We start from the raw sequence: 11,853 nt of genomic DNA on the forward strand, positions 1-11,853 counted from the left end.
TCCTACATGTTTTAACAAGTTTATTATTGATTTTTGCATCAAATATGGATCTTGAATTAGATACAAATACCATAACATAAAAAAATGTTTAAAATCTAAAATATCGAATTGGATTTAAAAATAAAAAAATGTTTCAAATTTGAGTATTTTGAGAAAAAATTAAATAAGAATTGATATTTTTTATATATAAATAATTTAATTAATGTCACATCACATCTAATTATGAAAGTTTATCATAAAAATATCAAACCCTAAAAGCAAATTAATTATAAAAAATCAAATTATCAAATCCTATTAAAACATAAATGCTTAAAATGCAATAATATAAGAAAACCCAAATTCAAACACTAACCAAAGAAAAAAAATCCTAATCAAATTATAAAATATAAAAATACAATAAAATAAATCATAAATAAATAAAAAAACCCTAAACTATAAGAAAATTCATAAAATTAAATAAAAACCCCTAATTCAAACTCTAACCAAAGAAAATAAAAAAATCCTTAATCAAATACAATAAAAGCCCTAATCAAATTAAGTAATCTTAAAATACAATAAAATAAATCATAAATAAACCAAAAAAACCATAAAATTAAATAAAAAAAACTCCTAATTCAAACCCTAACTAAATACAATAAAAGCCTTAATCATAAAAAATCAAAGAAAAACTCTAATCAAATCAAATAAAACCCTAATCAAATTAACTATACAAAGCTTTAATTTTAAAAGTTTGATTCAAAAAACTAATCAATAAAAAAAATCCAAAATAATAAAAATCAATACAAAGAAAAAAAAAACAAAAAAAAAAGAAAATTGACAGCTCATCGGTGGGCCTGCACGAGGCTGCAATATATATATATATATATATATATATATATATATATATATATATATATATATATATATATATATATATATAGAGAGAGAGAGAGAGAGAGAGAGAGAGAGAGAGAGAGGCTGGTACCAATATTTTATTATTATTTTCTAACCATTACAGAACGATTCACTTGAGTATTGTATCGGAGATGAATCGGTGGCCAAACGATTCAGAGGGGCCTGTACCAATAATGACAAGTATTTTATATATTAAAATAAAAAAAAATACATTTTTACTCGTTAAAATCGATCCTCGTGTCTTGTTTTGTTGAAAAAGTTCTCAAACTCATTGCGTGCCGCGTCCATCGGTTTGTACCGGTATCGTGAGATAGTGCTCTTGGGTGTTTGTTTCGGACTCAGATCGGGTCATTTGTGGATCTCAAACATCATTCCACGAAAGGTCCCCAAGACGAAGGCATCCTTGCTTCCATGGCCACCGTCCGCTTCCCCTTCTTCCTACAATTGCGAAAGGGGAAGATGAAGTGAGAGACCCAAAACCAAAAGGCGCCTCGTCCTTTTGGGGTTTTTATTTATTTTTAACGGAATTACCCCCGTTAACTCAAAAGTGCATGACACGCGGCAACCATCGGAGAGAGAAACCGACGGTCAACCGTTTGTTTCACACAAGATTGGAAATGGACCCCTTACTCCTTTTCCGTACGAAGGGGGGCTTATCTTCCGGTGAACAAACGGGCCTTCAGTCTCGACACTCACTGCATCGCTTTTTACTTCTACAGGAAAAGCTGCCTACCGCGAAGGCATTGACTTACAGCACTAAACTGCACCCGTGCATGAGACAAACCTGCCTTTACTTTAAAGCCTCATATTCTCTACAATCCTGAGCACCAGAGAGAGAGAGAGAGAGAGTTGTTTGGCCATGGATTTGCTCCACCATCTTCTTCTGATTCTCTTCCTTACTCATCATACGATTTCAGCTATGGACAGCTTTGTCTTTAATGGCTTCCAGGGTGCAAATCTTACCTTGGATGGAACTGCATCAATCACCTCAACTGGCGCACTGCGCCTGAACATGGACACCCACAACCTGACCATGGGTCATGCCTTCTTCCCATATCCCCTTCAACTCAGAAACCTCTCTTCTTCTGGTGGCAACAGCACCACTCTCTCATTCAGCACCTTCTTCGTCTTCGCCATCACCACTCAGGTCAAAGGCGCGGGCGGCCATGGCTTCGCTTTCACACTCTCTCCCTCTCCGCGTATCACTGGGGCGAGAGGCGCCAACTACCTCGGCCTCTTCAACCAGACCGATCTGGGCAATTCCTCCGACCACGTCTTCGCCGTAGAGTTCGACACCGTTCAAGACGGACCCTTCAACGACATCGACGAGAACCACGTTGGCGTCGATATAAACAGCCTCATCTCCACCGCCTATGCTTCTGCTTCCTACTCTGTACCAGATAACACAACCCCAATTCCAATCGATTTACAAAGTGGATCACCAATTATAGCTTGGGTAGATTATCGAAGCGATATCCAACAGCTGAACGTTAGCATATCACCCATCACAAATCGTCTCAAGCCCACGAAACCGCTTATCTCGACGAACTTGGATCTCTCCTCCGTACTTGAAGATTTCATGTATGTTGGATTCTCTTCTGGAGCTGGAAAGCTTTCTAGCCAGCATTATATTCTGGGATGGAACTTCAGCATCTGTGGAGAAGATCGATCCCTCGACCTCAACCGCCTGCCTTCGCTTCCCACCACCACCAAGCCCAGAATCAGGCTGTCCGAAATCTTAGCCTACTCTTTTGGCATTGCAGCACTCCTAATAACTACGCTGTTTGTAGCTTGTTACATGGTTTACAGGAGGAGGAGGAAGCTTTCAGATATAATGGAAGGCTGGGAATTGGAGTACCCACACAGGTTCTCTTACAGGTCACTCTATGCAGCAACCAAAGGATTCAAAGAGAAGGATCTCCTGGGTTCTGGTGGTTTTGGTAGCGTCTACAAAGGCGTGTTGCCGGGAACGAGCTTGGCGGTTGCCGTGAAAAGAGTTTCACACAACGGAAAACAAGGGTTGAGGGAGTTCGTAGCCGAGGTCTCAAGCTTGGGGAGGTTGAGACACAGGAACCTTGTTCAATTGCAAGGGTGGTGCAGGAGACAAGAGGAGCTCCTGCTTGTGTATGATTTCATGCCCAATGGGAGTCTGGATAGTTTTCTTTTTGATGACCACAAGGCAAAAAACTTGGGTTGGGAAGAAAGGTTCAAAATCCTCAAGGGGATTGCCAGTGGGCTCCTGTATCTGCACGAAGGGTGGGAGCAAGTGGTGGTACATAGGGATGTAAAAGCCAGCAATGTTCTCTTGGATGGTGAGATGAATGGGAGGTTGGGAGATTTCGGGCTGGCTAGGCTCTACGAGCACGGTAAGAATCCCCAGACGACGCGCGTGGTCGGCACGCTGGGCTACATGGCTCCGGAGCTGTCTCGCACGGGGAAGGCCGCGGCTAGTGCCGATGTGTTCTCTTACGGTGCGCTGGCCTTAGAAGTTGCTTCCGGGAAGAGGCCCATCGAGATGTGGGGTTCTGAGGAAGACGAAGAGATGGTGTTGGTGGAGAGGGTGCTCAAGAATTGGCAGAGTGGGCACATTCTGAGGGCTATGGACCCCAGGCTTGAGGGCAGGTTCGTGAGGGAGGAGGCCGAGTTGGTTCTCAAGCTCGGCGTGCTGTGCTCGCAGGCCGCACCCGGGATTAGACCCACTATGCGTCAAGTGGTTCAGTACCTTGACGGAGACGCCTCCAACCCCGTGGAGTTGGGCCCGGACGTTACGGTACTGGATGATGATCTGGGTTTCGACCAGCTTTTGCTCACCTATCCTGTTTCCGAGGTGACATCCTCCAACTCAGTTGGTTATGAGTCATGGATTCCATCATACGAAATATGATGTTAGCATGCATGTCATATATTATGTAGTAGATCACACATCTTCATCATCATTCACGTGGACCCTTCCTTCACAGTCCATTAAATGCACACGCGTCGTCGAAATTGAATGCTATCTAGGGAGAGAGGGCAATGCTGCTTTTCACATGTCGTGCCCTGCTGGGAATCATCACAGGCCAGGCCATCAAAACTCTTTTTTTTTTCTTTCATCCAGATCCAGGGTTTGATTGTGGATGATGTAATGATTACATGCTTGTGAGGTCAGTGTGTTCATGGGGGCTGATGGTCTTTTTTGTAAATGATGGCCTCATGTAAACTCGTGTAAATAGTTGAATTTTAATCAGCAAGCCGTCCTCTCTTTTTTATTTACAGGCAACATAGCTAAGGATTTAGCTGAACATACAAATATTACAAATCTGATAACTGCAAAAAATAAAATAAAATTGTGCAACGGTTTATCTTTCCAGATTCTATATATCTAATTAAACCAGTGGTTCTCGTTTTCACCAAATGAATGAGCAGAATATAATTACGGTTTTTTCGGAGTCCGAAATATACTTATTTTTTTGAAGCTCGAAAATGCACCCCTGCAGATTATCTTGACGTTCATTCATTCCTTCTCTTCCTTCTAGCACATAAGAAATGAAATTCACCCCGTCTTTCCTTGGTGTTTCAATGATATTCTGATGATTGAGAGACAATATACTCGACACATCTGTCCATGCCTGCAATTCGTCCAACAACGTGAGGTTATGCTTAACAATCCACCCCAACGCTATGTAGAATCCCTTAGGTGGCGTTTGATACGCAAGGCACACCTGTGCAAGGACAGACAGGTTACTGCCCAGGCGCTGTTCCGCGTCTGATACGCGCGAACAACACATACTGGACAGGGCACGCTGCATCCTGCATGCGGCGCTTAGAACATTGCCACGTGGAACGTGCTTGTGGATGGAGACTCCAAGACAAACGCCCTTGCGTCCTGTCTGTCCAGCGTTTGTCCTGCAATGCAAACACACTCTTAAAGTCGTGAATTGATCAGGCAAGTCTGTTTTTGCACATAATCAAGTTGGTTCAGATTGGATGAGGTCCTAGGAGGCTCTTTTCATCCTTCATCAAGATGAACAGCACCCAAAACCTACCAATCTCATGTTTTTAAAGAATCTTAGCCGTCCATTTTTAATGCTAATGCCCTTGGTTCTTTTAAAAGAACTCACCAATATTAGCGTGATCGATGGACAAGTTGTCAATGGACGTTGAAAAACGTTTAACAACAGCGTTGTTTGTTATTAAATTAATTGATCAAGTGGCATCAGGTGGCGCCACCTTCTAGAAAACCAACTACTTTGATGAAGACACAAACATGATTATTACCAAAATCCAACCATTCAATATTTATGCCATTAAAGATTAGTAGAATCGCAAACATGTGAGTTGAATTTATCGACTTGGTTGTCTTCGCTTTTCAAATCTGTTGGCTCCCCTGTCTTTATCATGTAATTTGCTTAATTATTTCTTGGGATGATAGGAAACAAGTTACCATCAATGCACAGTAAAATCCATAAACAATTTCCACTGCTAGATGACATTTCTTTCTGTTGGGGCTCATTTCTTGCTTTTCTACACTATGATTGAAAAGCACGTCAAACTGCAACCTGTTTGTTTGGTGTATCCAATTAATACACCAGTCACTAATACAGGTCCAGTAATTTACAAAAAGCCACCTAACATTTTAGTTATTACAATTAACCACCTAGACTGTAAGACTCCATTTCAAATGAAGAGACTCGTCTTATGTTATATATCTTAACAAGGCATTTCAGTTTTCAGTTGCTCACAAGGCCGCTCATCTGGTAAGGGGCAAGTTGTGAATGTTACCAAGTGAATGGGGACATCACGAATTCGAAATCCACATATGGCACCCTTCGTCGCAAGATCGAAGTTGTGTGTACTCCCCAGTGGGTAGGGAGGACCTCAAAGGTTTTACCAACCATAGGCCAGCCAATGTGTGGTCTCTCTGATAGGGGTTTCTTCCTTGAACTATAAAAAAAAAAAAAAGCAATTCAGTTACTTTTTTCTTCTACTAAAAAAAGGCCATCCAACCGACTTTAGGGCCAAGTATACATGTGAAATATAACCTATAAAAGCGGGTCACTAAATGCGGAAATGTTAGAAAGCTTTCTCTATGTAGGTTACAAGTTAGCTGTTTTTTTTGCAAATTACTCTAAAGTAGACTGTTTGGTGACACTATTGTCTAGACAAAGTGAGATACATATGTTAGAAAATTTTAATGGTATTGTCCATATTGGCTGTTTGTCTCACCTGTTTCCATTCAAACAACTTTTTCTTCTTCTTTTTTTTCAATTGGCAAGTTGAGGTTAGCCGGATCTCTACCAGTTCATTAGAAAATAACACATTTTCTTCAAAAAGAAAACACAACAAGTTGGCTGGCCATTATTTTCCAATAAGAAACCATTAATTAATCTTTTATTTTTAAAAATTTAAATGTATATTTTGTGATTTTAAAATAATTAAAATTAATTTTATTTTAAATTTTTGGCAAAAACATGAAAAAAATAAAAATTTTGAATTTATCACGAGAATTTTCTGCCAATATGTTGACCCAAAAAATGCTTTGTCACTAAGGTAACAAGTTTGGTGCTCCTGAAAACCAATCCGATGGTTTATCCTTCCAAACACAATTTCTTCCTAAACTGAATAGAAATACAAGATTCCTAGTCTTTCAAAAAAAGAAATGCTTTTTTCCTAGCAATGTAATTACATGCTTTTTTCCTAGCAATGTAATAAGCAAGTTGGGATTTGATTGTTGCTGTAATTTAACACAAATCCTTAAAAGCCCTACAATTTATGCTATTCTCTTGATATCCAAAATTGCATATTTTTAACATTAGGACTCTTTTACCCTTCACAATTGCGAATTGATGAGTTATTATGATAAAATTCTATGACCTGTCGGATAGTTCCAACTCCTAGTTAATTCCAGAATCAAGTGTTTTCTTATGCTGACCTCATGAACGTGCAAAAATTTATTTGCAAAAATTCGGTGAAACTGAAACCACTAAAATCACAGATATCCTACTTTGTTGCATATAAGCTACGATTTTGCATAAAATATATTTGCACATTTGCGATTTGGACAACGGGAGAATAGCAAAAATTATAAGGTTTTAGGAAATTATATCAAATTAGTCATACATTAGTCGTACAATACAATCGTTTTCTATTCTAGTCAATCGGCAGACATGATCACAAGATTATGTGGGCTTATGTGAACACTGAACAGAATGGAACTCATTTCAGGCCATAATCACAAATATCACCCAGATTTTAAAAATCTTGTGATATTATGATGAAATATTTGAAATCCGTGATAATCACAACAATGTCATGAGACATGTCCTTTTTTTTCTTAGAATAATAATATCTTGAGATTGTCAAATTCTCACTTTGAATATAACGTGATATTGACATGATTTTATGTCAACATTTAAGATACAGAAAAATATATACTAAAAGATGGCAAGACGTTTTTTAAGAGCAAGGAGAAATTTATGGACTTGCTCGCTTTCTTAAAAAAATAAACAAAGGCTTCTTACTTGGCTAACACCGTATGAGCAGCCACTTTTATTTAGATTGTGAAAATAAAGAACCATGACCCCTCTTAAATAAAGGCAGTAAGGGGCATCGTTCCTCCTCCTCTACGATATGGGACTATTATTTGGGACTTGTGGTTTGTAGAGCGTGTTGTATCTTGTTATGCATTTTATTCATAAAAACTCCATTAACATGGCCCTATGTATTGTTTCTTTCTTGTGATGTATTTATTCATAATTTTCCATCAGTATTTTATTACATATTTTTAATATTTGTAATAACCGATATTTTTTGAGATTCCTCACTGAAAACAAAAATTTACAAAATCTCTCAGGATACTTCCTTCTGACTCCTGAGAATGACATTTGTTACTATGGGTCAGATAGCTAGTCTACACTGGGATGAAGATTTTATAAAATATTAAATAAATAGTTTGTTTAAAGTTGCTAATTTGCACATTGAGTGCTTTTTTTCTTTTTTGATCATCGAGAAACACCTCCCCCACTCACTTGCAAACCCTAAGTCTCCCTTTCCACCTGAGGTGGTATCCCATGTGGTAAGCGGGGTCCTGTGCCAAGTTGAAGGCCCAGGTTCGAATCCCTCTGCAATATGGGGCTTAAGAGATATCTGTAGAGGTCTGCATAACCCCAGCTTGCCTTTAAAAAAAAATGCACACACTTATAAGTTTGGATTTTACTTGACCTACAACGATCTTAAGTTATCTGATTTTTAATATTATTTGCTGAAATTAGATAAATATCAGATGGAAAATTACAAAAAGTGTTGTACTTGCAATTTTAAATGAGTGACAACTTATTTGACTTTTTGCATATTTATAAAATTTATTATAAACTTAAAAGCATAACCAGATAGCACTAAGTTTAATTCTCCAATATATCTTTGGCATTTGAAAAAGAATTGAATTTTGAGTTAAAGTAAACATATTCTTTGGAGCCCACCAGAATTTCATAGATTCAATGATAAGTAGATCACACTCAGCCAATTGTTCCACGGTTCCATCGCCTCATATTTCTAAAGATCAATTGCAATCCTATCTGAAGGACAAGAAAATTTAGTGCCAAAATTTCTGGACAGCATCAGGAGTTTTAATGCCAAAGCAAACATTTTGAAGATGTTCAGAGAACACGTAATCTAACTGAGCTTTTGAAGTTCAGAGGGTACATGGGAAAAATCGATCATTATATTAACAATTGGAATTTTCATCATTCACAGGGAAAGCTGAAAATCAGACCTGTATTCAGATCTTATCAGTCTAGACCTGTCAGATTAGAAATAATTAAAAGGATTAATTGAAACCATTTAGACAATAATATCTCCACGATAAGAGCATGCTACAGTAGGACATGCAAATCTCGAACACTTGCAAATGATAGCATTTGGAACTACTTCATGGACTCCATGCAGCCATATAAATACACAATGACCTGATAGCATTCTAATGAAGGTGGCACGATAGCAACCCAGAGGGACCTCAGATTTAGGGTTGAAAACGGGTCGGATTCAGGAACGGAATTTTGCAAATTTTGGCTGCCCCAGATCTGAACTGATCTGACTCCCCATTGTATTTTGGGATCTGAAATCCGAACACTTTGCATCCCTACTCAGATTTGATTCCCCATGGGGCACATCAATATCCCCAGCTTGTCCATCCAAAAAAGAAAAGAAAAAAGAGTGACTCATACTGTTCAAGCAAGCATTCTGACATACTCCATTTCATTTAAATGAATATCATTATGAGGGTGGAATGAAGGACAAAAAGCCGTCAAGGAACACGTTTTAAAAGGTGTGATCAATCTTAACGAGCAAACATCAAACTTGAGAAGGAAATTAGAAGCTTAAGAGATAGACGACATGGGTGATTCTCAGAAATAAATTCACTTTTTGGGCTGAAGACATTTTCTGAAATTAGCCATTATGCTAAATGTACATTGCTATCCATGAGAGAGAGAGAGAGAGAGCATCTAACTGTGCCTTGACACAAGTGTGTTTAATTACTGGAAGACTTGGGTTCAAGAATATCCAAACATGAGTAGACTGCTGACTGAAGCCCAACAACACCTGCAGTATACCATGGAATAGTAATCGCAAACTTTGCTAACACAATCTTGGAGAGAGAGAGAGAGAGAGAGAGAGAGAGAGAGAGAGATGACAACACTATTGGGGGAATGTTTGCTATACCCTCGTGGGTAGGGGTGGCAAAACCTGACCCGCCAACCCGCCTCTTAGGCAGGTTCGGGTTTGGAAAAAACGAACCCGTTTAATAAACGGGTCGACCCGCCTAACCCGTTTATTAAATGGGTCGGGTTCGTGTTAAGGGTATGCCAACCCGCCAACCCGGCTAACCCGTTTAATAAACGGGCTAGGCGGCTAGGTCAACCCGCCAACCTGACCCGCGAACCTGCGAACCCGTTTACCCGACCCAACCCATTTATTAAATGGGTTGTCGGGTCGTGTCGGGTTACCCGTTTATTAAACGGTCTGGGTTCGTGTTTGCCACAGCCGACCCGTTTAATAAACGGGTCGGGTTCAGGTTGAGGTATGCTGACCCGCCAACCCAACACGATTGCCACCCCTACTCGTGGGTAAGGAACTCCTTAGTGAAAACTGGAAAAATGTAATTTTTTATTTATTTTTATATTTTTTTTGCACACCTGACCCTTAATCTACATGTTTTATTTAGTAGAAACCAATCCTTGGATCATGTTTTTCTGATATGTATGTTGGATTTTCTGGGGGTTGAAAAAAATCAACGGACTAAAATGTACCACCCTTTCAACCCTCAAAAAATTGTATTTTTATATCGAAAAAATATGATCAAAGAGTCGTTCTCTACCATTTTGACCATGCTAAACCCATCCATGATGTCAGATTTGGTCAAAACAGCCTCCCTCTTAGAGTCCCAACAAGGGGGCTCCTTACCCATGAGGGTAGCAAGTATTGTCCGAACATTATTATACCATTTACACAGGTTTCATAATAGCAAAAATTTGTTCAGAAATATAATACAACAATAATTAGACTCAAGTTAACGATTCTAATATGTCTGAGAAGTATACGTAGAGATATTACTATCATGACTTAGTAATAAAACTTTTTAGAAACTTGTATCAAAACTTTGGAAATTGTATCAATATGTACTTCAAGATCAGAAAACATACCAGACTTCCAAAACCCACATACCAATATCGCTACCAGTACACTTGCTGTGCGCTTGCACACTTCTTGATTGTGGTAACACCATATTTGGTTCATGAAATTCTCTTCGAATTTTTATCCATCCACTTCTTGATTATGGTAATGCCTTATTCGGTTTTAGGAACACTCTTTGACCTTTTTCATCTCTTCTCATGTGTGATTTATCGATCGCATTGGACAGACTCTAACGCCAACCTTCACAGATGCAATGGTAGTAACCCCGACCATAACTTTATAAGGTGCCCTGCCTACTAATAATTGTCATACAATTGCTCACCATTATCATTATCATTATCATTATCATTATCATTATCATTATCATTATCATTATCATTATTACCAAAACCTATTTCATCTACATAGAACATTGTCACCAATATTGGCGATATTTTGAAAATATCATGAGAAAAACCAATATTTCAAGGTAGCCGATATTAATATCGTGCGATATTTTCAAAATATCGCCAAAAGACAAAATATTGTAATATTATCACGATATTTTTGAGAAAAACTCTTTTAGTTTGCATTTCTTATGTTTTTTGTTTCTTTTATATTTTAAAATCTTTAAAACATGTTTCTTTATGTTTTTGGAAGAAAAATAATGCAAAACTTATTATTTTCTTTACTTTTTTGTTGTTATTTATATATTTTCTTATTTTTTAAACTCCCAAGATTTTTCAACTTTTGAAAATCACTCCGAGAAATATCCTCGCCGAGATAATACCTTGAACAATATAGGTGACTATGACATAGAGACAACCTTATAAGTCTTATTGTCACATGTATTCCTGTTTTTCTCATCTCCAACAACTATCTTTATCCAAGTCTTGATTGGTAGTTCAACTCCTCATTTTCATCATTCCTTCATTGCATATCATGTCACCACTTCATATTGGAAGTATTGCAGCCTTGCAGGTCTTCATATAAACATGTACCGGTGAGATGATTCAAAATTCTATAGAATCTAAACGACAATTATTTCAATATCTATGAACCTATATCAACAGACAGGCCATTTTCAATTATATACTATATCCTCTTCTACACTATTCAGAGTGGAAAGCTTCATTGTCTCCATGTCACATAGCTTTGACTCCAGGAAGCAAATGTTACTCAAAGCAAAAAGTTTATTTTGTGATTTCAAACGATCAACACTAACATCTTGTAACTTGAGCACTAGATGGGGCTTTGGAAAGTAATGCATATGGTTGATGCAACTTTTCGTGAAAGTATTTTAAAAGGTAT

General features: G+C 38.1%; 1 pseudogene; it reads left to right on the top strand.

The window, feature by feature from the left end:
• Positions 1 to 1,751: 1,751 nt before the first annotated feature.
• Positions 1,752 to 4,093, top strand: LOC149815905 (L-type lectin-domain containing receptor kinase S.4 pseudogene; annotated as a pseudogene).
• The last annotated feature ends 7,760 nt before the right edge of the window (positions 4,094 to 11,853 follow it).

This window comes from Nuphar pumila, chromosome 15 (genome assembly GCF_984573655.1).
Source record: "Nuphar pumila chromosome 15, dmNupPumi1.hap1.1, whole genome shotgun sequence".
NCBI lineage: Eukaryota > Viridiplantae > Streptophyta > Magnoliopsida > Nymphaeales > Nymphaeaceae > Nuphar > Nuphar pumila.